We start from the raw sequence: 26071 nt of genomic DNA, 5'->3' as shown, positions 1-26071 counted from the left end.
TTTTCTAAACATTCCTCTCCATCTTTTTTCCACAATTTATATTCAAAAACAAAACTTTTTCTAAAAAATAATCCTAACTTAATTGTCTCTAGATCCGATAAAGGAAATGTCACTGTCATAATGGAAAAAGAACAATACATACAGTTATCCTCCGAACTAATAGAAAATTGTAATTCTTATGAACTCATCCAAAGAGATCCCACTCTCAAAATCCAAAATAAATTTAATTCCCTTAAAAAAACCTCTTTACCACTAATCAAATAGATGAAATTACTAAAAAAAAAAACTTTCCTCTTACACAGGTATCATTCCAAAAATTTTATGCTCTTCCCAAAATTCATAAACCTACTTTATCTTTAAAGCCCATCATTGCCTCTATAAATAATCCTACAGAATCTTTGGCATCTTTTTTGACGGATATATTGACAAAGGCTTATGATTATGATAATCCATATTACATTAAAGACTCTTTTGAAGTCTCTTCAAAATTCAATAGAATTCAACTTCCAGAAAATTATGTGTTAGCCAGTTTGGATATGGTTTCACTGTTCAGTAATGTTTACCTTGATATTTGCCTTAGAGCCATTCATAATAATTGGAATCGTATCAGTAATTTTTGTAATATTCAAGAAGATGACTTCATGCATCTTCTGACCTTCCTGTTCAATAATACATATTTTTCTTTTAATAACAAAATATATAAACAAAATTTTGGTACACCAATGGGAGCCAAAATAAGCCCCATTCTAGCTAACTATGTAATGGATGACCTGTTAGACAATATCCTAAATGTCCTTCCTTACCATGTTTTTTTCTTAAAAAAATATGTCGATGACATAATCCTCGCCCTTCCCTATACAGGAGTCACAGAAATCGTTGAAATCTTTAATAGTTATGACCCCTATATAAAATTTACCATCGAAAAGGAAGACGATGAACAAAGTGTTCCATTTCTAGACACTAAACTCATTCGCACTTCCACTAATACCGTACTTATTGACTGGTACAGAAAACCAATAAGTTCAGGTAGATACATGAACTATTGGTCACTACATAAACAATCAACAAAAGTCAATTTGGTCAAACAGATGAAACAACGTGTTATCAGAATTTCGGACTCATCTTTTCATTTAAAAAATTTCAAAATCCTTTTAAACCTCTTTGTACAAAATTCATATCCCAAAACCTTATTAAACAAGATATTGTTCAACACGTCCCCAAATGAAATAGATCATAACGTTCGTCCTTCAATCTCTTCAAGTCAGGACAATGATATCAATAATAATAATAATGAAATTCAGATAAATAATTATCTTTTTACTTCCTTACCATATACCAGTGAAATTACACCCAAACTCACACGAATTTTCAAAAATATTGATAATATAAAAATTGCACACAAACCTATATTAACAATTAATTCCCTTTTTTCAAACTTAAAAGATAAAATCCCAAAAAAAATTCAATCTCAAGTGGTTTATAGTATCCCTTGTATAAGTTGCAGTGCTGAATACATTGGTCAGACTGCCAGATTATTAAAAGACAGAATATCTGCACACAAAAGTGACTGTAGACTTCATCCAGAAAGGTGTGCCCTTAGTGAACATGTTTATAATAATGGACATGTAATGGACTTTAACTCAGTAAAAATTTTGACCAAAGAGAGGAATGTTTCTAAAAGATTATTCCTTGAAATGACTTACATTTCGCAATCGCAAAATTGTCTGGATAAAAAAACAGACTTACAACATTTAAGTGAAATATATTCCTATTTACTTTTTATAGACAAAAATTGGAATTCCTGCAAAGACAACTCATTTGACATTACTTAAATTCGTTTATCAACTTATTAACAAAAATTATACAACAAAACTCTTTCTTCTGGAGGCAACTGTAACTCTTTGATTAATTGCACCAGCGGCAAATGCCAAGTCTACTTCTTCTTCAAAATTTAATAAATTGACAAGTGATGTGTTTCTAACCTAAGATCACCACGTTCATTCTCAAATTTAAAAAAAAAAACATTTTATGAATATTCCTCATTTAACGTATATATTTTGAAGCTTTCACTTATTTCATATGTCTTGTAATTTTACAGTTGTTATGTGTTTTTATCATGATCACAACGTTCATATTTTAATTTTAACTCAACTCAATTGCGACCAATCTCACTAACATTGTAAGTATCCGTCGTCTGTTAACTTAAGTTCTGTATTAATTCAAAATCTATCATCTTAGCTCCCTGATGATGACAATAACCATTGTCGAATTATTGGAAATATAATGTTATAAGAGTACACTTGCGCTTCGCTGCTATCCCAAATAACTCCAAAGAATTGTTCGTAACTAGTCAGCAAAGACTACCTCTCTCTCTCTCTCTCTCTATATATATATATATATATATATATATATATATATATATATATATATATATATATATATATATATATATATATATAAATATGAAAGTTATTGAGTGTCTTGATATAGAAACAGAAGTTAATATCGGACATAGCACTCATGAAAGTGGCAAACCATAGACACGTGTTTCGAGCTTTTGGCCCATCATCAGTATGGTGCAGCCAAGTGTAAGGATAGGCAACACTTGGTTACCAAAAGATAGAAATACAAATGCACTGAGCCACCAACAGGAGCCAACCGCACATTTGTGGTTTCAGTTGATAGATCTCGTGTTCACAAGAAAACTATCAAAATCACCACGGAGGCAGCTATAGCTACCTGCGTGACATCCGGGTCCAGGAAATTATACAAATATGAAAGTTATTGAGTATCTTGATATAGAAACAGAAGTTAATATCGGACATAGCACTCATGAAAGTGGCAAACCATAGACACGTGTTTCGGGCTTTTGGCCCATCATCAGTATGGTGCAGCCAAGTGTAAGGATGGGCAACACTTGGTTACCAAAAGATAGAAATACAAATGCACGGAGCCACCAACAGGAGCCAACCGCACATTTGTGGTTTCAGTTGATAGATCTTGTGTTCACAAGAAAACTATCAAAATCACCACGGAGGCAGCTATAGCTACCTGCGTGACATCCGGGTCCAGGAAATTATACAAATATGAACGTTATTGAGTGTCTTGATATAGAAACAGAAGTTGATATCGGACATAGCACTCATGAAAGTGGCAAACCATAGACACGTGTTTCGGGCTTTTGGCCCATCATCAGTATGGTGCAGCCAAGTGTAAGGATGGGCAACACTTGGTTAACAAAAGAAAGAAATACAAATGCACGGAGCCACCAACAGGAGCCAACCGCACATTTGTGGTTTCAGTTGATAGATCTCGTGTTCACAAGAAAACTATCAAAATCACCACGGAGGCAGCTATAGCTACCTGCGTGACATCCGGGTCCAGGAAATTATACAAATATGAACGTTATTGAGTGTCTTGATATAGAAACAGAAGTTGATATCGGACATAGCACTCATGAAAGTGGCAAACCATAGACACGTGTTTCGGGCTTTTGGCCCATCATCAGTATGGTGCAGCCAAGTGTAAGGATGGGCAACACTTGGTTACCAAAAGAAAGAAATACAAATGCACGGAGCCACCAACAGGAGCCAACCGCACATTTGTGGTTTCAGTTGATAGATCTCGGATGTCACGCAGGTAGCTATAGCTGCCTCCGTGGTGATTTTGATAGTTTTCTTGTGAACACGAGATCTATCAACTGAAACCACAAATGTGCGGTTGGCTCCTGTTGGTGGCTCCGTGCATTTGTATTTCTTTCTTTTGGTAACCAAGTGTTGCCCATCCTTACACTTGGCTGCACCATACTGATGATGGGCCAAAAGCCCGAAACACGTGTCTATGGTTTGCCACTTTCATGAGTGCTATGTCCGATATCAACTTCTGTTTCTATATCAAGACACTCAATAACGTTCATATTTATATATATATATATATATATATATATATATATATATATATGTTCATTGCATATTGGTGAGCCCGGTATATGAACGGGGCGTTGGTCCACCCAGCACTTCCCGAATATATTTAGGTATATACTTTTCGGAATACTCTTCAGTGGTATGGTTTTATTAATAGGCCCAATAGAGGGGTAGATTTTTTCTGAAAATAAAAATTTTACATATCCTTTAAACCTTTGTCAGCCCCATGCTGTTGGTCAGCCCATAGTTATACAAATCGCTATATGAAGAGCATCTTGGTCAGCCCTACAATGCTGCCACATCGAAGGGCTGACCAGGAACGCGATCCATTTCAGTGTATCATTGGATTTCATCGTGAGGGTATCAAGTGTTTTTAAAATCCTGGCAAATCCAGTTTTTCAGAGGTAAACTATGTGTTAGTTTACCGGAAAAAATATATTAGGAAAAGAAAAAGATGCCGTTACTATTGACTATTTATGTTTCATATAGTTTCTGTATTATGTATGATTGATTACTTGTTTATTTTGTGGTAATTCATGATCACTTTAATGAAATGAATAAAAACACTTTTGTCTAAGTACCACTAGTTGATTTTATGTATACGACCAGTTTCGGGTTTGACCCCGCATTATTAAGTATTTTTTCAATACTTCAAATCAAATCAAAAATCTTTATTTCCGTAGACCTACGGACGGCATTGAAAAAGTCACATAACTCAGTACAATTACAATGAGGTCATAATCATATTACATAACATTCAGACCATAAAAGGGGTACAAAAATAAAATTTTAAATTCCAAATCAGACTGAAAAAATTCATCAAGCGAATAAAATACCTTTTCACATAATACTTTCCGAACTTTTTGTTCAGAGAGCTTTACACTAGTTATTTTTTAATGGATATTGGGAGCTTGTTGTACAGTTTTTTTGACATGATATGAGGTCCATTAGTCACCTTGGCTAACTTATGACTAGGAATTAAAATGTTATAGTTTTTTTCTCAGGGTGAAGCCCGAAAGAAGACATGTATCATCTCTGTTCTAAAACTTGGAGCAATTTGATTTAACGTAGATTACGCAATTAAAAATATACATGCAAGTAATAGTTAATATATTCAACTTTGCAAATAGTGGTTTACAGGAATCGAGTTTTTTTTTTAAACAAATTGTTCTAATATTTTTTTTCTGGAAAATCAATAAGACACTGATTCTATTGCAGTTGCCAAAACAAATAATACAGTAACTAAGGGCAGAGTAAATATATGCATAATAGTAACTTTTAAGAATTTCAATAGACACAAAATTACGCAGATTCCATATAACGAAACAATGTGTCGCTAATTTCTTCAGTATGAAATCAACATGATGATTCCAATTGAGTTGGGAATCAATAAAAACTCCTAAAAATTTTTTATAGTTTACCTGTTCAATATTTTTAATCTCAGACCTAACCAATACACTACAATCAGTTTCCTGAATTGTAAAGAAAATGGTGTTGGTTTTAAGATTATTTAAAATCAAGCCATTCCTAGAACAATAATTTTGCATGTTGAATACAGCATCATTTGCTCTTACTGACAATGTTTCACATTCCGAACCACTGACAGTAAAAGATGTGTCATCAGCAAATTGTATAGAGCACTGTGGATGATTAATTTTTGAAAGGTCATTAACAAATAAAATACATAGTGTAGGCCCCAAAACACTACCTTGGGGCACACCTGTAACAACGTTTCGAAATTCAGAGAAAAATGACCCAGTCTGAAGCCGAACTTTAACAACCTGTGTACGACCAGTTGAATAGGTTTCAATCCATTTCAGACTTGGACCACGAACGCCCATGCCAAACAGTTCATCAAGAAGAAGACCATGATGACTGATATCAAACGCTCGTGTCAAGTCGAAAAGAACACTAAGTGATTTTTCATCGTTGTCTACATGATTATGTAGAGAAAGGATGGCATCCTGGGTTGACAAGCCCACTTGAAACCCATATTGGTTGTCAGATACGATATTGTATTTATTTAAAAAGGACACAAGTTTTGATATGATTCTTCAAATATTTTCGAAAATGGAGATAGTAAAGCAATACCTCTGTAGTTCGACATTACATGCTTATCGCTTTTTTTATAGACTGGGACGACCATTGCTTGCTTAAGTCGGGAAGGAAAAATACCTTCAGAGAAAGATAAATTGATTAGATAAATCAGAGGTTCCATTATTTAACCACACTGGAATTTTTCACACATGCGAATTTAATTATTTCCACGAGTTCAGTTTCATCTATTGGATAGAGGAAAAGACTCTCAGTTTTTACACAACGATTTTCAATGCCACCAGGTGCAGTATTTTTTACTAATGATTCCACTGAATCGACAAAATAACTACTAAATGCTTGAGATATACCGGGACCATCGTCAACAAGTACACTATCGCCAATGTCTTAGATGAATCGTTTATAATAGTATTTTTCCTGATGATAGACCAGGCAGCATCAGATTTATGTTGAGCCTTGAGGAATTGATTATTAAAGTATTGACTTCTTGAGAGCACAATTTTTTGTCTATGATTTTTTAAGACTTGCTTATATTGACCCAAATAATGTACATTGGTTTGGCTCTTGTTCAAATTATAAATATCTCTGAGTAATATACCTTCTTCAACGATATCCTTAGTAATCCATGGTTTGTGTCTACTTGAATTTTGATTTTGTTTAATTTTTTGAAACTGTTTAGGAAAGGATATATCAAAAGCTTGAAGAAAAACATCATGAAAATGGGAAAATTTAGTATTGAAGTCAAATTCAGTGAAGTATAGAAATTTGCACTTTTCATCCGATAATAAATTTATGAAATGGAGGATATTATGATCATCAAAATTTCTCTTCAAAAAATAATGGTATATATCAGCGGCGACGAAATTTATAGGTAAGGTAATACTTGGTAATGGGGTCAAACCCGAAAACGGTCATATAAATAAAATCAAATATAGGTAATTAGACAAAAGTGTTTTTATTCATTTCATTAAAGTTTCAGTATTCCTACGAAATCTGCAATTGTTTGACACGCGTTAACTATTTTGGCGCGAAACTCTTTGAGAACCGTTACGATCTTTGCAATGGTCCTAATGCTATTTTGTTAATTGGCTTGCCAATATTTTGGTATACTTAGAGAATAATTAGAGAATATATGACGATTACAAATAAATATCATAGAATCTACTTAATTTTAAGTAATTCACTGTTTTCCAATTCCTAACTCAAATGAAATATTATTTTCCTGTGTTTTCATTCGTTCGAAAGGATGTTCCAAATTTGGTATATCGATTTGATGTGAATGTGTGTAGAAAGTAGGAAGTATTAGAATAAATATGATACTTCACGGAAGCTCATCAATTTTTTTTTATCAAATAGACGTTACAGTTTGTTCAGGACTGTTGTATTAAATATTCATTATGCATGTATTTCTTCAAGCATTACGATATCCATTTATCACTAGTGAATAATGAAATCATTACAGAAAAGCAAGTAGGCAAGTTCGTTGAATATGTCAATTTCATCCACCCGTCAATAAAATTTACCACTGAGAGGAAGGTAAATAATTCATTAAATTACCTTGACTCAACCATTACAAAAAATAACAATGAACATGAATTTGCAATTTTCCACAAACCATCTTACACGGACATTATCATACATAATTCCTCTACGCACTTTTACCAGCATAAAGTTGCTGCATTCAATAATATTCTTCATAGACTATTGAATAATTTCCAGAGAGAACTGAGTTTGATCAAACAAATCAAACAAAAACTACAAAAGCAAGCCATGGACCATATCTACCCAAATTCAAGATGCGATAACGTCAGTTATGAGACATTATCATTTTTGGCTGAACCAACCAATAATATTTTTTTGAAGAAAGACTGCGTAAACTTAGCTCACAGAAATAGTAATAGTCCGAATAATAGTGTAAGTGCATTTATTAAAAACAATAAAGACAAAACTTCGGTATCGGATAGATCAGGAGTATATCAGCTGAGTTGTGGCTCTTGCCCAAAACTGTATAATGGCCAAACAGGGAGATTATTTTCCAAAGAATTAAAAGCTTAGATGTAATTCTGTGAATAGAAAGACCAATTTCACATTTGCAAACCACCTTTTAGCAGAAGTACATGAGTTCAGTCATGAATATGACATGTTATATTTAGAAGAGAAGAGTTTGAAATTCAATCTTCTAAAATGTCAAGCAATCAATAGATTCAAGAATTCGGGTAACCAACTAAATGATCAATTAGAATTGAATAACCGTTACTGAATATTTTTCAAATGTGGGGACTGGGACATAAGCTCAGGTCATTTAATCCATTACAAACTCAAGAACTTGAAATGTAGGTACTTTAAATTTTAAAATTAGGTATACCACGCATTAAATTTGTAAAATATAGTAGATAAAGATACGCCCGAAGAAGCCATTGTATGGCGAAACACGTGTCGCGTTTTTATAAAACTGTTTAGTGGAACATTTTTGGATGTGAGTTTTAGAAAGTATTTTGAAGTGTTTTGTATGAGAAACTTTGCCAAAAATCCGACAGATATAATTAAACGCGACAAAAGTTTTTTTCTGTTAGGAACTTGACAATAGAAATAATTGTTGTATACGTTTTTGTGAGAGATTGTATCAATTAATCTAAAAAGTCGTTCACTTATACTTCAAGGTCCTTCTTCACAGTAAATTAGAAATCAACCCTGAAAAATCATCGTTGAATTCCTGATAAAATCACTTATCCAATAGATGGCATATATGGGGTTATTTTGTTTGATATTTTGAAGAGGAGTGTGTACGCATCTTAGCGATACCTTATATTATTTCACAAAAATTAGGTGTTTCGGGAAATTTACATTACTGTCTTATTTATGGAGATATTGAACGTGGCTCCTTTTGAAAAAAATTCCCTATATGCAATCAATTATTTATATTTTGAGCTGTTTTGGAATCATCCGTATCTCTGAGTATAGGTTGGAAATGAGTCAAATCACTTTTCAGTATCGTCCTTCCATTTTTTATTTTTATCATTCATTTTTGGATCCATTTTCAACCCGTTTGATATCTTGATAGAGTTTTTCAACACACTGATCTCATTTCAGATCATCAGACACGCACAGTTTTGAAAACAATAAAACCTTCTCAAAAACAAACTTGGTCTAAGGAGCAAAACGAAATATAGTCAAAAAGTTTTTAGCTCCGAAAAAAAAAAGAAGTGCTAGAATTGAATTAGTTCTTGTTTGTATCTAAAATATAAGGAAAAGAAATATTCATTATTATTAAAAAATAGAAACTGGGCTGCAATCAAAGAATACGTTTACTGTTGTTATAGAAAGAAGAAATAATATTAATAAATTTCATTTGATATTTTTTTACCCATGTTGTAGTTTCATTTCATTAGAAATTATGTTATTTTTTCATACTACGTGTTTATTAGTTTACCGAACAATTTTTGTCAGCAGTTCTCAAATTGAAGAATAATATCCATTCAAATAAATGTTTATTCAACCTGATCAAATTTTTTCTGTGCTGAAATATTCCAAGTCTTTTTTATTTTGATTGAAATGTCTGCTGCAGGTTATAATCGATGATGATATGACGTATTCATCGTCATGAACAGTCAACATAATAAAAAAACATTGGTTTAATCTCTACTTCATTATGTTCAACCTGAACAACATCATACCTCCAAAAACTGAAAGGGAGTTTTTGAAAAAACTATTGCTAAGAAAAAGAGAATTGAAACTTATTACTAATATCTGTTTCACAAATTATATCTTACCTTATGCTAGTCACTCAGAATTTTGTTTCGTCATAGAAAACATACTTAGTGCGATTTTTACTTAATTTTTGAACTAAATTATATATCGAAAATCCGTAGTGCTGCTGCGGATTTTCATATAGAATTTATTGAAACTGTAGACATTCTGGATATTCACTATTCATTTCTCAATAAATTCATTACCAGATCATTCATCACATTTTAGATTTTTCGTTTGTGAAAAAAATGTCATTTTTCATCTACTCATTTCTACTCAGTCACACTTCGATTATTTTTGTGCAGTCAGGTTTTCAAATCTACAATTTCAAAGTCAATTCCGAAGTTTCCTGCTTAATGTCTAAAATTGATTTACACAACGCGATTTCTGTTGAGGCGTCCATGCCAAATAATTAGAATTTGAAAATCTATATTTGAAAATACAAACAGGAAACGGTTTAAAATATGTCTGTCGCACCCCTACGAACGACAACCCTCAGAAGTATAAACTTGTACTAGCTATAGATTAACGAGGTCTTACATTTTAACGTGTGATTCCGAGCACTATATTGATATTTTCAACTTATAACATATTCAAATTTTTGTATCTAAGATAGTGCAGAGGTTAAAATTGCTTCGACAAGCTAAATGGAATAACGCACTGTTAGTAATTATATTATTATTATCCTAACTAGAACGGAAACAGTACATTTGCGTACTCGACACCGTTATCCGAAAAAGCTGATTTCGGGTAAGTAGTCGAATGTGGGAAAGTATGAGTTCAGATCAAGCATTTTTCTACAAGTAAATATGTTACGAAGCTCTGATAAAACTTTTATATGCGAAACAATTCCTGATCTAAATTGCTTGTATAGATATAGGGTGATGCACGCACACGAACGCTTGTACAAAAAACATACAAAACAGGAACTTTTTCATAAAATTCTACATCTCCCAAAAAATTTTCCATTTCTATTATAGAATTTCTGCACCACGACAATCTAGTTAGAATCATGAAATGCAAGTGCAGCGTTGCCCGATTGTGGGCTGACCAACATGCTATCCATTGAAAGTGTTCGTATAAACCTGGGCTCACAAAGACACTATTCACATCAGGTGTATACAATTACACAGCCACGCCTCCTGGCGAAGTTTTGTGAAAGTAGGTGGTGTATCAGCTATGTGTATATGGTGTAATGGTCGGCCCAACCGAAAATTTGCTAAACGTCATTTCACATGATAACATGTCCAAAAAACACTATATACAGTGGGAAACGTTGGTGAGCCCGAAACCGGGACGACCGACGTTTCCGAGGGCTGACCAGAGTTCACATCGTATATTCTACGGGCTGACAAATGACCGTTTACATATATATATATATATATATATATATATATATATATATATATATATATATATATATATAAATATATATATAAATTTTATATTGGCTTTCCCACAACATAAATTTATCACTTCTCAAGTTGGTACCATTATTTTCAACATGACACTTGACTTGAAACATTCCGTCGCAAGTTGTCTTTCTTTCATATCATATATTGGCCAAACCACATGGCCTCAATATCTAACAAGTATTTGGTTGGTTATCAGGCTAATCAGTTTCATACAAATCAAATATTACAGATGTACTATGTCCTCGTTTTTCGATAATTCCTGTTGCCTGACAAGAAAGTAATCAATAACAATTTTCAAAATTCATAACCTCAAATTTAAAAAAAAATTAATTTCACAAAAAACTTTTTATCAATTTGATTACTTACTTCTAGGTGAGTACTGAGAATTTATAATTATACAGTTCAATACAAAACTGTTCGATTCATTCATTCTTATGAGTGTATTCAGTTTCCCAAATCTATTCGATAACGTCAAAGTCTCTCCGAAATTGACTCAAGTGAATATTTGATTCATCTATGTTTTTTGAGATGCTGCGTATGTTTCTGTGAAAACTTTCAAAATCACCAATATTTTCCTTCATATATTTCTTGAAGTCTGTAACCTTTTCTATAATTTGTGTCATCAACGGTTCATTCTGGTACTCTTGAATGAAAGATTTTCTTTAATTGTGCTTAAAGGTACGTGAACGCGGTTTGGTGCCAAGTGGGTGATATATCTCATTTTTGAAATTTTTTCTTCTTTTTTTTCCTAAATTAGTACTTTTCTTGTTCGATCTCTTTAAATTTTCCACTTCTTTCCTGATCGATATGTTTTCTTTCTCAAGAGTACATACCCTATTCTTGAGTTTCTCGATTTTCATAAATACTCTAGTCTCACTAGCTTCAAAACAGTTTTTCATCCCCTTTCCATTTTTTAACACTTCTTCGAGTTGATTTTAATATTTTCGACATCCGGCATTCTATTCTCCAATTTGGGTTCTTCAGTAGGTAAGAATTGGTGGGATCGGACTCGGACAAAATTTCTAGTAGACGAACAAGGCGGGTTGTGGGGCATGTCAAGGTTGCGCGGCGATACTTTAGTGAGTGAAAGGGAGAAACGTGTGACGTAATCGATGGAGAGAAGGATGGAATGAAGTAGTGTAACAAAGAGACTTCTGGCGCAATGGAGTGGGGGTAACCTATCAGCGTCATCGAAATCGACGCAGGATGGAACGAGTATAGTAGCGATTTAAGCGTGGAACTCCGCCCCTCGGCCCCCTCGGTACTTCACCTAACCTATCGGCCCCCTTGGTACTCCACCTAACCTATCAGCTCCCTCGGCCCCCTTCAGTCACGTGATTTTAATTAAAAAAAGCTTATAGTTATGAGATTCGAACCTGGGTCGTCCGCGCCGTAGACATTGTCCTTAGCCTCTACACCATCGTAAGATATTGAAGTTAACTGCGAATGTTGGGTATTTACAGCGTTAGTTTTGTCGGGACCGAAATTGACTCATTCATTATACTTGACAGCATTTTTATTTTTGATTTCCATAGAATGTAATTGTCATTATCATATTGAAGATAGGAAAATATACTTAGATTTGGGAAATAATTAATATTTCATGTAAAGAGGTGCATGTGTGTGTAAGAGCGAGAGGCGCGTGTGACGTAATCGATGCACAAATTTACGTGGCTTTGCGTATATTGAGAGATTCATTTGAATAATTTATCGTACAGAATTGTTTCATGTCCTGTTATCAGTAACCGCACAAAAATAGGCGCTCGATTCATCGATACAAAAGTATATGGAAACACCAAAGTTATAGAACACACAGAGTCATCTATGAGTCACTAGCTGAACTATCTATTGGTTGAAGAAGGACACTAGACTCATAAGACGGCATCTGTCAAATGTCAATACATGCCAGCATGGCAGGTTCGGCGTTGCCAGTTGTACAATAAATCAATGGTTATGGAGTAATGTAGCGTTGCCGTTTTGGAATTAATCGTGAACGACTCGATGAAAATTGGAAGCGTGAAAGTGATATATTAATAATAATGAATCAGATTTAAGAAAAAATATGACAATCTGCGATCCGTCATTGTATACGGGGTGTCTCAAAATACATCATTGAAAACAAACATGACGTCGAAGTGTACAGGGTGCGTCAAAATATACCATTTAAGAAAAAACATGTCGGTTCAACAGAAGTCTAGCACGTTGTTTTCCGTGCGTTTTCGATCGTTTTTCGTGCGTTTACGATCGTTTTTTCGTGCGTTTTCGACCGTTTTCCGTGCGTTCATTCGTTATCGTTTCATCGTTATTGTCGTAACGGTTTTTTCGTGTTTCAATATGGCAGTCATTTATCATTCAACGCGTTTCGCTAATCAAGTTGGCATCATCAGGAAATGACTAACGTCCATGCTTTGTCATATGAAGATTCATTTTGCGAATTTTCGTGCGTTTACGATCGTTTTTCGTGCGTTTTTCGATCGTTTTTCGTGCGTTTTCGACCGTTTTCCGTACGTTCATTCGTTACCGTTTCATCGTTATTGTCGTAACGGTTTTTCGTGTTTCAATAAGACAGTCATTTATCATTTAAACGCGTTTCGCTAACCAAGTTAGCATCATCAGGAAATGATTAACCTCCATGCTTTGTCATATGAAGATTCATTTTGCGAATTTTCAGACTCTTGAACGGAACCTTGTGGAACACCCAACCTAACTTCTGTTACAGAGTAGTGTCGGTCAGCCAATCAGAATGGAGAAATCAAATATCGCTCGATTGATTGTGCTAGATGAAATTGAACTGGAGAATGAGGGTCGAATAATAATAATAATAGTGATAAAACATTAAAAGCTTGAAAGTGACGTAGTCAGCGTGATAGGTGCTGGCGTGTGTGATAATGAATGAGTTATTACGAAGAATAATAGCGCAACTGTCAGAAGGGCACTGAGTTGTATATTTACTAATAATGATCGGATCGTCGCATACGGCATGTCAAATGAAAGGATAAGAAATGGAGAATTCGTCGACAGAGAAAAAACAAATATGGCGTAATGAATAAAATATCCAACGCCTAATGTGAAATAACATAGGAAGAATTGCAAATCCAACAAAAATCACTGAAAAACTTGTAATTAAAAATTGTTGGTTATGAACAACTATAAGTTTATTCCAATTGCAGAAGCTTGATTCAAAACGCAGAATTTATTGACAAAAAAATTAAAAAAATCATTGGATACTGAAACATGTGATATATTTGGATTCCTTAGGGTGAGAAGGTTTCGAATCCATCAAAAAACGACCACTTCCGTTTCCACTTCCGGTCCTCCGATTTCGATGATTTCAACATCAAAGGATTCGTTTAGATGTCATGAAACATAATTAATCATTTGTCGAAGCCAAAAGGGCCTTATAACCTATTTTCATTATACTAGCAGCAACGGACCGATGTGGGTACTCATTTTAAATGATTTCATTTGTAGATTATGAAAAGTATAATATCGAGCATCTAATGTGAAATAGCATAGAAAGAATTGTACATTTAAAGAAAATCATTAAACATATTTGAAATTAAAAGTTGTTGGGTTATGAACAACTACGAGTGTAATGTAATTGCAAAAGTTTTATTCAAAACACATGATTTGTTGACAAAAAATCAAATAATCATCGTATACTGAAACATATGGTATTTTTGGATTCCTTAGGGTGAGAAGGTTTCGAATCCGTCAAAAACAGGTCACTTCCGGTTTTCACTTCCGGTCGTCCGATTCCGATGATTTTGACATCAATGGATTCCTTTAGATGTCAAAAAACATAGTTAATCATTTTACGAAGCCAAAAGGACCTCATAACCTATTTTCGCTATACTAGTCGCAACAGGTCGATGTGGGTACTCATTTTCAAATGATTTAATGTGTAGACAATGAAAAATATAATATCGAGCGCCTAATGAAAACAGCATAGGAAGAATTGCAAAGAGAATCATTGAAAAAACTTCGGATCGCCACGTACATCATGTCAAATGAAAGAAGAAAAATTGCAGAATTCATCTATTAAGAAGAAATAAATATGGTGCAACATGTCAAAAGGGCACTAACCCACATCTTCATTAATGATAACTGAATCTCAACGTGCAGCAAATCAAATGAAAGGAAAACGAATGCAGAATTCATCAACAGAGAAAAAAAAACCGAGACGATGCCAAGAGGGCACAAAGTTGTATCTTCACTAATAATAGTCGCATCATCACATGTAGCACTTCAAATAAAATGGGGAAAAAAAAGCAGAATTCATGTGTTTGTTGCGCTATTCAAATCCAAGGTGACATGGATCAATGTTAACGCTGAATATGCATATAACAAAGACTCTTTGATTTTCTTTTGTTTCATTTCAGAATATGTCATCACTAATTTTTATATTCAAACCCAAAGTGACATTGATCACTGTCAATGTCGAATCTACATCCGGAGATATGCAGTTCTCAAAGCGACGAAACAAAGGCTCTTTGTTTCATTTTAAAATATGTCATCACTTATTTTACTATAAATACGTCATGCATGGCGAAATGAGTTAGTTGCATCCGTTGAAAGTGATACCAGTGACAAGTGCACCGATTCTATTTGAAAGTAAGTGTTTTAGATTTGACTCTTTCCTCAGATGAATTTATTCAAATGTAATTTAATTGAAAATTGGTGAGAATTGTTGAATCATTTGATTTCCAAAATTTTTTTCGATATATATATATATATATGTTGGATGATTTCAGTCAAATGTTTTACATGTCGTGGTTTGTTTGAGATAGTATTCGCATATATTGTGAATCAAAACATAAAGCTTTCATTTTTTATTTTTCACAGATGGATTTACAAAAGTTGAATGCAAGTTCGATCGTGAAGAGAAAGCCAAGTATCAAAGTAGTAGATTTGCCTGTGGAGATGCCGCAGAGGATATTCACTGCCAAAATCGTGAAAGGAAAATTTGGTGAGGCGGTCTTGTTAGATTTGGGAGATAAAGTATCATTTCTGCCCCACCGAGTGACGGAGGCGTATCGTCCTCACTTAGAAGAATTTTCATCAGGAAAATACGCTATTGTGTTCAAAGGGTTGATGGACATTGGGAAACCGAATCTTGTCGTTTCATTTGAGATTGTACAAAATTAAGGTTAGTACTGTTTCCAATTTTTTCTTTGTTTTATAGGCAAAGAGTTTTTGGTGTATACAATATTTTTCATTCGAGTCAAAAATTCTCACTCACAGATATGATCCGCATAAAGTAGTGTTTCCATACAATATATTTCCTTCACTTAGTACGTGCAGAATATGTGTTTTAAATTCATTATTTGAATGACACTTGATTTTTTTATTTTCATTATATGTGTAGCAATTACTTCATGGAAGACATTACCCTCTCTGTTGTCAAAAAATTTTGTTTAGTGTATGTTTTTATTAAAAAATCGAATTTATTTCAGTGTATGTTTTTATTGAAAAATCGAATTTATTTCAGAATAATACATCAACGTGTGCAGTATCAGTCAGAGTCATCTCAACAACAACATTCAAAACCGTCATAGCAACCTTTCCAGAACGAGTTTCAAATCTAAGCAGTTTCCATTTTTTTCAATCTATAGAGGCTTGAATTTGTCGATATTCAGTGATTTGTTGGACAAACTGTGTCTATTCAATATATACACAACCGTAATGAATTTGGAAGACTTTGAAGATTCATCGTGGTGTGTTCCAAAATTCAAGAAAAAACACGCCGTTCTGTATGGGTCATTTCAAAGGAAATTTGTTCAGCTGCAGTCTCAATAACGTTGATAATTTATATAAATGGCTTTATAATATACTACCAAAATAAATACAATACATATCACACACATCTTTTTTTGAAAATGAAAACTTATCTTATACAGGGAAAGTTGTCAAAAATGTGCAATAACAAAAAATTATATACCAGATTTTATAGAGATGAAGAAACATCATATTGAAAGATACTAAGTTGACAAAAACAGACATTTTAGAAATAAAGGAAATAAGTTTGTCTGTTATTTTAAATTCTGATTCGTTGGGTCGATATAACAAAAAGTGGCATTTTATATCATGAATTTTATTCAGGACACTATTATAGATTATTGACATTTGTCATTAAATTTCAAGTGTGATATTTGGAAATTCATTTCGTATTGTAGTTTTTTCGAAATTCCCTTTCAAAATAGCATCCTTTGATATAGATACCGGACGAGTTCATTATGTGTAGATAACCTGAATTTCATTTTTATGACAATGTCGTTTGGTGTGATCACGAGTCCATTATAACAGGGAGTGAAATGAATTCTCAGACATATGAATATAACAAAGTAACGATACAGACAAATATGAAAAATCGTTATGAAATAATTCAAAGCCATGAATCGAAATACATGAATTGCTTCGATATTCTGAAACAAAAACACTCAGTATTTACAATTCCATTCATTATTCCAACTATCTTCAAAATGCACATCAAGCATTTTGTCGTAGTACGGTGACCGGAGCAAAGTTACAACTTCAGCATATGAATGTTTATAAATAGTGAGGTAGGTCAAGATCTTCAACAGGTATTACGAAATTCATTCGGTGTTCATTGATCACGAAACGGAATACAATGCAAATAATTTTCTTTATGACTATTCGTTCGATATTAAATATTATTACCTCAAAATATATCGAAATCATAACACGTTTGCGATTCATTTTTTCAGTTACACTTGAAAAGTGAGTTTCAGTTTGCAGAAATAATAGCCCACACATGTTGGAAATTTTGCCATAGTGTGGTGAAAATCGTATTGAAAATTCTACGAAATATAAGCGCATACATACAGAGTGAATCAATATTTGAAATACGTCGTTTGGAACCCCCCATAATCCTTCTCTATCGAATTTTGGCAGAAATAATGCTGAGTCGTATTGTAGAGTTAACGTTCGAAATTGGGGAAAGTGAAGTATTCAACAGTTTTGCGTGCTACGGTTATGCGTGCGTTTTCGAACAGTTTACGTGCCTTTATTCGTTATCGTTTCGTCGTTATTGTTGTTTTTTTTCCTATTTCAATATGACAGTCATTTAACACTTAACGCGTTTCGCTTACCAAGTGAGCATCATCAGGAGATGACTAAAGTCCACGCTTTGTCGTATGAAGGTTCGTTTTGCGAATTTTCAGACTCCTGAACCGAACCTTGAGGAACAATCAGCCTAACTTCTGGTACAGAGTGGTGTCGTAAGCCAATCAGACTGAGAAATCAAATATCAGTAGAATGATGGTTTTAGATGAAATTGAACTGAGGAATGTGGGTCGAATAATAATAATAATAATAGTGATAAAACATTAAAACTCAACTTGTGTTACAGAGTGGTGTCGGTCAGCCAATCAGAATGGAGGAATCAAATATCGGTCTACTAATAGTGTTAGATGATATTGAACTGGGGAATGTGGGTCGAAAAATAATAATAATAATGATAAAATGTTAAAAACTTTGAAAGTGACGTAGTCAGCGTAGGAGGTGGTGGCGTGGTAGAAAATGTGTGAGGATTTGTGGAAATGAATGAGTTATTAGAAAAAAAAATGGAGCAACTGTCAGAAGGGCACTAAGTTGTATATTCGCTGATAATAATCGAATCTTCGCTTACAGCACGTCAAATGAAAGGACAAAAAATCCAGAATTCATTGACGAGAGAATACAAAGATGGCGCAACATGTCAGAAAGACATTAAGTCACAATTTCACTCATGATATTTGGATCTTAACGTGCAGCACATCAAATGAAAGAGAAACGAATGCAAAATGTTATCGACAAAGAAAAAAACAAAGACAACGTAACATGTCAGAAGGGCAATGAGCCGTATTTTCGTTAATAATGATTTGTTCTCAACGTACAGCACATCAAATGAAATGGAAACGAATGCAGAATTCATCGACAGAGAAAAAACAAAGATGGCGCAACATGTCAGAAGTGCACTAACCTGCTTCTTCGTTAATAAAAGTCGCCTCGTCACGTGCAGCATATCAAAGAAAAAACAAAAGAGGCAACCAAAAGGGCACTGAACCATATTTTCGTCAATCATAGTCGGATCGTCGCATTTGACATGATTCATTCACTCAAAACTGAAATATTTAGAAGATACCAAAGGAGATCTCACGGTGACTATAAGTTCTGGTATGCTTTGTTAGGTATCGAATGATGCGTGCAATTTCGTTAATTCCAGCGACATGATTATTCCAAGACATATTGGTGTCCATTTGAACCTCAAAAAACTTATCGAAGCAGAAGGTGGAACCCCAAAAAATAGGAGATATAGTACACCAAGTCAGTGACGAGCGGCATTTTTCTGCCGAAAAATTTTTGAATTTCTTCAAATTTTCCAAATATCTGTAACAGAAAGACAAAACTCAGTTGCGGAACGCTTCTATCTACTAAAGTTAAGTATGTGTCTGTAGTGGGTAACGAAGGTTTCCATAAATTCACTGGTTGCGCCCTCTGGAGGATGTTTGTTGCGATACATCATAGGTGACAATATTTATTGTTTATCATTTCGAATTCGTTGAATACAAGGGGTTTGGAAATAGAAAAAACAACGTTTTAACGCTTTGTAGACGTGTTTGATGCTCTATGAGCAACACCCGTTATCCATATTTTCATTATTATCCCGATTGTATGACCACCAAACATTCAATATTATCGGGATTGAAGGGAGCTGATAGGTTAGGTGGAGTACCAAGGTGGCCGATAGGTTAGGTGGAGTACCAAGGGGGCCGAGGGGCGGAGTTCCACGCTTAAATCGCTACGATACTCGTTCCATCCAGCGTGCCCCCTTGGTACTCCACCTAACCTATCGACCACCTTGGTACCCCACCTAACCTATCAGCTCCCTTCAATCCCGATAATATTGAATGTTTGGTGGTCATACAATCGGGATAATAATGAAAATATGGATAACGGGTGTTGCTCATAGAGCATCAAACACGTCTACAAAGCGTTAAAACGTTGTTTTTTTCTATTTCCAAACCCCTTGTATTCAACGAATTCGAAATGATAAACAATAAATATTGTCACCTATGATGTATCGCAACAAACATCCTCCAGAGGGCGCAACCAGTGAATTTATGGAAACCTTCGTTACCCACTACAGACACATACTTAACTTTAGTAGATAGAAGCGTTCCGCAACTGAGTTTTTGTCTTTCTGTTACAGATATTTGGAAAATTTGAAGAAATTCAAAAATTTTCGGCAGAAAAATGCCGCTCGTCACTGACTTGGTGTACTATATCTCCTATTTTTTGGGGTTCCACCTTCTGCTTCGATAAGTTTTTTGAGGTTCAAATGACACCAATATGTCTTGGAATAATCATGTCGCTGGAATTAACGAAATTGCACGCATCATTCGATACCTAACAAAGCATACCAGAACTTATAGTCACCGTGAGATCTCCTTGGTATCTTCTAAATATTTCAGTTTTGAGTGAATGAATCATGTCAAATGCGACGATCCGACTATGATTGACGAAAATATGGTTCAGTGCCCTTTTGGTTGCCTCTTTTGTTTTTTCTTTGATATGCTGCACGTGACGAGGCGACTTTTATTAACGAAGAAGCAGGTTAGTGCACTTCTGACATGTTGCGCCATCTTTGTTTTTTCTCTGTCGATGAATTCTGCATTCGTTTCCATTTCATTTGATGTGCTGTACGTTGAGAACAAATCATTATTAACGAAAATACGGCTCATTGCCCTTCTGACATGTTACGTTGTCTTTGTTTTTTTCTTTGTCGATAACATTTTGCATTCGTTTCTCTTTCATTTGATGTGCTGCACGTTAAGATCCAAATATCATGAGTGAAATTGTGACTTAATGTCTTTCTGACATGTTGCGCCATCTTTGTATTCTCTCGTCAATGAATTCTGGATTTTTTGTCCTTTCATTTGACGTGCTGTAAGCGAAGATTCGATTATTATCAGCGAATATACAACTTAGTGCCCTTCTGACAGTTGCTCCATTTTTTTTTCTAATAACTCATTCATTTCCACAAATCCTCACACATTTTCTACCACGCCACCACCTCCTACGCTGACTACGTCACTTTCAAAGTTTTAACATTTTATCATTATTATTATTATTTTTCGACCCACATTCCCCAGTTCAATATCATCTAACACTATTAGTAGACCGATATTTGATTCCTCCATTCTGATTGGCTGACCGACACCACTCTGTAACACAAGTTGAGTTTTAATGTTTTATCACTATTATTATTATTATTATTCGACCCACATTCCTCAGTTCAATTTCATCTAAAACCATCATTCTACTGATATTTGATTTCTCCAGTCTGATTGGCTTACGACACCACTCTGTACCAGAAGTTAGGCTGATTGTTCCTCAAGGTTCGGTTCAGGAGTCTGAAAATTCGCAAAACGAACCTTCATACGACAAAGCGTGGACTTTAGTCATCTCCTGATGATGCTCACTTGGTAAGCGAAACGCGTTAAGTGTTAAATGACTGTCATATTGAAATAGGAAAAAAAAACAACAATAACGACGAAACGATAACGAATAAAGGCACGTAAACTGTTCGAAAACGCACGCATAACCGTAGCACGCAAAACTGTTGAATACTTCACTTTCCCCAATTTCGAACGTTAACTCTACAATACGACTCAGCATTATTTCTGCCAAAATTCGATAGAGAAGGATTATGGGGGGTTCCAAACGACGTATTTCAAATATTGATTCACTCTGTATGTATGCGCTTATATTTCGTAGAATTTTCAATACGATTTTCACCACACTATGGCAAAATTTCCAACATGTGTGGGCTATTATTTCTGCAAACTGAAACTCACTTTTCAAGTGTAACTGAAAAAATGAATCGCAAACGTGTTATGATTTCGATATATTTTGAGGTAATAATATTTAATATCGAACGAATAGTCATAAAGAAAATTATTTGCATTGTATTCGTTTTCGTGATCAATGAACACCGAATGAATTTCGTAATACCTGTTGAAGATCTTGACCTACCTCACTATTTATAAACATTCATATGCTGAAGTTGTAACTTTGCTCCGGTCACCGTACTACGACAAAATGCTTGATGTGCATTTTGAAGATAGTTGGAATAATGAATGGAATTGTAAATACTGAGTGTTTTTGTTTCAGAATATCGAAGCAATTCATGTATTTCGATTCATGGCTTTGAATTATTTCATAACGATTTTTCATATTTGTCTGTATCGTTACTTTGTTATATTCATATGTCTGAGAATTCATTTCACTCCCTGTTATAATGGACTCGTGATCACACCAAACGACATTGTCATAAAAATGAAATTCAGGTTATCTACACATAATGAACTCGTCCGGTATCTATATCAAAGGATGCTATTTTGAAAGGAATTTCGAAAAAACTACAATACGAAATGAATTTCCAAATATCACACTTGAAATTTAATGACAAATGTCAATAATCTATAATAGTGTCCTGAATAAAATTCATGATATAAAATGCCACTTTTTGTTATATCGACCCAACGAATCAGAATTTAAAATAACAGACAAACTTATTTCCTTTATTTCTAAAATGTCCTGTTTTTGTCAACTTAGTATCTTTCAATATGATGTTTCTTCATCTCTATAAAATCTGGTATATAATTTTTGTTATTGCACATTTTTGACAACTTTCCCTGTATAAGATAAGTTTTCATTTTCAAAAAAAGATGTGTGTGATATGTATTGTATTTATTTTGGTAGTATATTATAAAGCCATTTATATAAATTATCAACGTTATTGAGACTGCAGCTGAACAAATTTCCTTTGAAATGACCCATACAGAACGGCGTGTTTTTCTTGAATTTTGGAACACACCACGATGAATCTTCAAAGTCTTCCAAATTCATTACGGTTGTGTATATATTGAATAGACACAGTTTGTCCAACAAATCACTGAATATCGACAAATTCAAGCCTCTATAGATTGAAAAAATGGAAACTGCTTAGATTTGAAACTCGTTCTGGAAAGGTTGCTATGACGGTTTTGAATGTTGTTGTTGAGATGACTCTGACTGATACTGCACACGTTGATGTATTATTCTGAAATAAATTCGATTTTTCAATAAAAACATACACTGAAATAAATTCGATTTTTTAATAAAAACATACACTAAACAAAATTTTTTGACAACAGAGAGGGTAATGTCTTCCATGAAGTAATTGCTACACATATAATGAAAATAAAAAAATCAAGTGTCATTCAAAATAATGAATTTAAAACACATATTCTGCACGTACTAAGTGAAGGAAATATATTGTATGGAAACACTACTTTATGCGGATCATATCTGTGAGTGAGAATTTTTGACTCGAATGAAAAAATATTGTATACACCCAAAAACTCTTTGCCTATAAAACAAAGAAAAATTGGAAACAGTACTAACCTTAATTTTGTACAATCTCAAATGAAACGACAAGATTCGTTTCCCAATGTCCATCAACCCTTGAACACAATAGCGTATTTTCCTGATGAAAATTCTTCTAAGTGAGGACGATACGCCCTCCGTCACTCGGTGGGGCAGAAATGATACTTTATCTCCCAAATCTAACAAGACCGCCTCACCAAATTTTCCTTTCACGATTTGGCAGTGAATATCCTCTGCGGCATCTCCACAGGCAAATCTACTACTTTGATACTTGGCTTTCTCTTCACGATCGAACTTGCATTCAACTTTTGTAAATCCATCTGTGAAAAATAAAAAATGAAAGCTTTATGTTTTGATTCACAATATATGCGAATACTATCTCAAACAAACCACGACATGTAAAACATTTGACTGAAATCATCCAACATATATATATATATATATCGAAAAAAATTTTGGAAATCAAATGATTCAACAATTCTCACCAATTTTCAATTAAATTACATTTGAATAAATTCATCTGAGGAAAGAGTCAAATCTAAAACACTTACTTTCAAATAGAATCGGTGCACTTGTCACTGGTATCACTTTCAACGGATGCAACTAACTCATTTCGCCATGCATGACGTATTTATAGTAAAATAAGTGATGACATATTTTAAAATGAAACAAAGAGCCTTTGTTTCGTCGCTTTGAGAACTGCATATCTCCGGATGTAGATTCGACATTGACAGTGATCAATGTCACTTTGGGTTTGAATATAAAAATTAGTGATGACATATTCTGAAATGAAACAAAAGAAAATCAAAGAGTCTTTGTTATATGCATATTCAGCGTTAACATTGATCCATGTCACCTTGGATTTGAATAGCGCAACAAACACATGAATTCTGCTTTTTTTTCCCCATTTTATTTGAAGTGCTACATGTGATGATGCGACTATTATTAGTGAAGATACAACTTTGTGCCCTCTTGGCATCGTCTCGGTTTTTTTTTCTCTGTTGATGAATTCTGCATTCGTTTTCCTTTCATTTGATTTGCTGCACGTTGAGATTCAGTTATCATTAATGAAGATGTGGGTTAGTGCCCTTTTGACATGTTGCACCATATTTATTTCTTCTTAATAGATGAATTCTGCAATTTTCTTCTTTTCATTTGACATGATGTACGTGGCGATCCGAAGTTTTTTCAATGATTCTCTTTGCAATTCTTCCTATGCTGTTTCACATTAGGCGCTCGATATTATATTTTTCATTGTCTACACATTAAATCATTTGAAATGAGTACCCACATCGACCTGTTGCGACTAGTATAGCGAAAATAGGTTATGAGGTCCTTTGGCTTCGTAAAAAGATTAACTATGTTTTTTGACATCTAAAGGAATCCATTGATGTCAAAATCATCGGAATCGGACGACCGGAAGTGAAAACCGGAAGTGACCTGTTTTTGACGGATTCGAAACCTTCTCACCCTAAGGAATCCAAAAATACCATATGTTTCAGTATACGATGATTATTTGATTTTTTTGTCAACAAATCATGTGTTTTGAATAAAACTTTTGCAATTACATTACACTCGTAGTTGTTCATAACCCAACAACTTTTAATTTCAAATATGTTTAATGATTTTCTTTAAATGTACAATTCTTTCTATGCTATTTCACATTAGATGCTCGATATTATACTTTTCATAATCTACAAATGAAATCATTTAAAATGAGTACCCACATCGGTCCGTTGCTGCTAGTATAATGAAAATAGGTTATAAGGCCCTTTTGGCTTCGACAAATGATTAATTATGTTTCATGACATCTAAACGAATCCTTTGATGTTGAAATCATCGAAATCGGAGGACCGGAAGTGGAAACCGGAAGTGGTCGTTTTTTGATGGATTCGAAACCTTCTCACCCTAAGGAATCCAAATATATCACATGTTTCAGTATCCAATGATTTTTTTAATTTTTTTGTCAATAAATTCTGCGTTTTGAATCAAGCTTCTGCAATTGGAATAAACTTATAGTTGTTCATAACCAACAATTTTTAATTACAAGTTTTTCAGTGATTTTTGTTGGATTTGCAATTCTTCCTATGTTATTTCACATTAGGCGTTGGATATTATATTCATTACGCCATAATTTGTTTTTTCTCTGTCGACGAATTCTCCATTTCTTATCCTTTCATTTGACATGCCGTATGCGACGATCCGATCATTATTAGTAAATATACAACTCAGTGCCCTTCTGACAGTTGCGCTATTATTCTTCGTAATAACTCATTCATTATCACACACGCCAGCACCTATCACGCTGACTACGTCACTTTCAAGCTTTTAATGTTTTATCACTATTATTATTATTATTCGACCCTCATTCTCCAGTTCAATTTCATCTAGCACAATCAATCGAGCGATATTTGATTTCTCCATTCTGATTGGCTGACCGACACTACTCTGTAACAGAAGTTAGGTTGGGTGTTCCACAAGGTTCCGTTCAAGAGT

General features: G+C 34.0%; 3 long non-coding RNA genes across 3 annotated transcripts in view; 2 read left to right on the top strand and 1 right to left on the bottom strand.

Moving 5' to 3' along the window:
- LOC141484008 (uncharacterized) overlaps positions 1-26071 on the bottom strand; it is a 146176-nt gene that overhangs the window by 21447 nt on the left and 98658 nt on the right. The window lies entirely within an intron of this gene.
- Positions 4688-6097, top strand: LOC141484006 (uncharacterized). Its single transcript, XR_012466406.1, has 2 exons — positions 4688-6002; positions 6056-6097. It is a non-coding gene; the product is annotated as an uncharacterized lncRNA (long non-coding RNA).
- On the top strand, positions 15226-16810 carry LOC141483830 (uncharacterized). Its single transcript, XR_012466310.1, has 3 exons — positions 15226-15754; positions 15986-16289; positions 16632-16810. It is a non-coding gene; the product is annotated as an uncharacterized lncRNA (long non-coding RNA).

This window comes from Leptinotarsa decemlineata, unplaced genomic scaffold (assembly GCF_025532065.1).
Source record: "Leptinotarsa decemlineata unplaced genomic scaffold, Ldec_3_MD MMD2_tig00004307_RagTag_RagTag, whole genome shotgun sequence".
In the NCBI taxonomy this organism is placed as follows: Eukaryota; Metazoa; Arthropoda; class Insecta; order Coleoptera; family Chrysomelidae; genus Leptinotarsa; species Leptinotarsa decemlineata.
The sequence above is the reverse complement of the archived record's forward strand: the minus strand, read 5'-3'. Positions and strand labels throughout refer to the sequence as shown.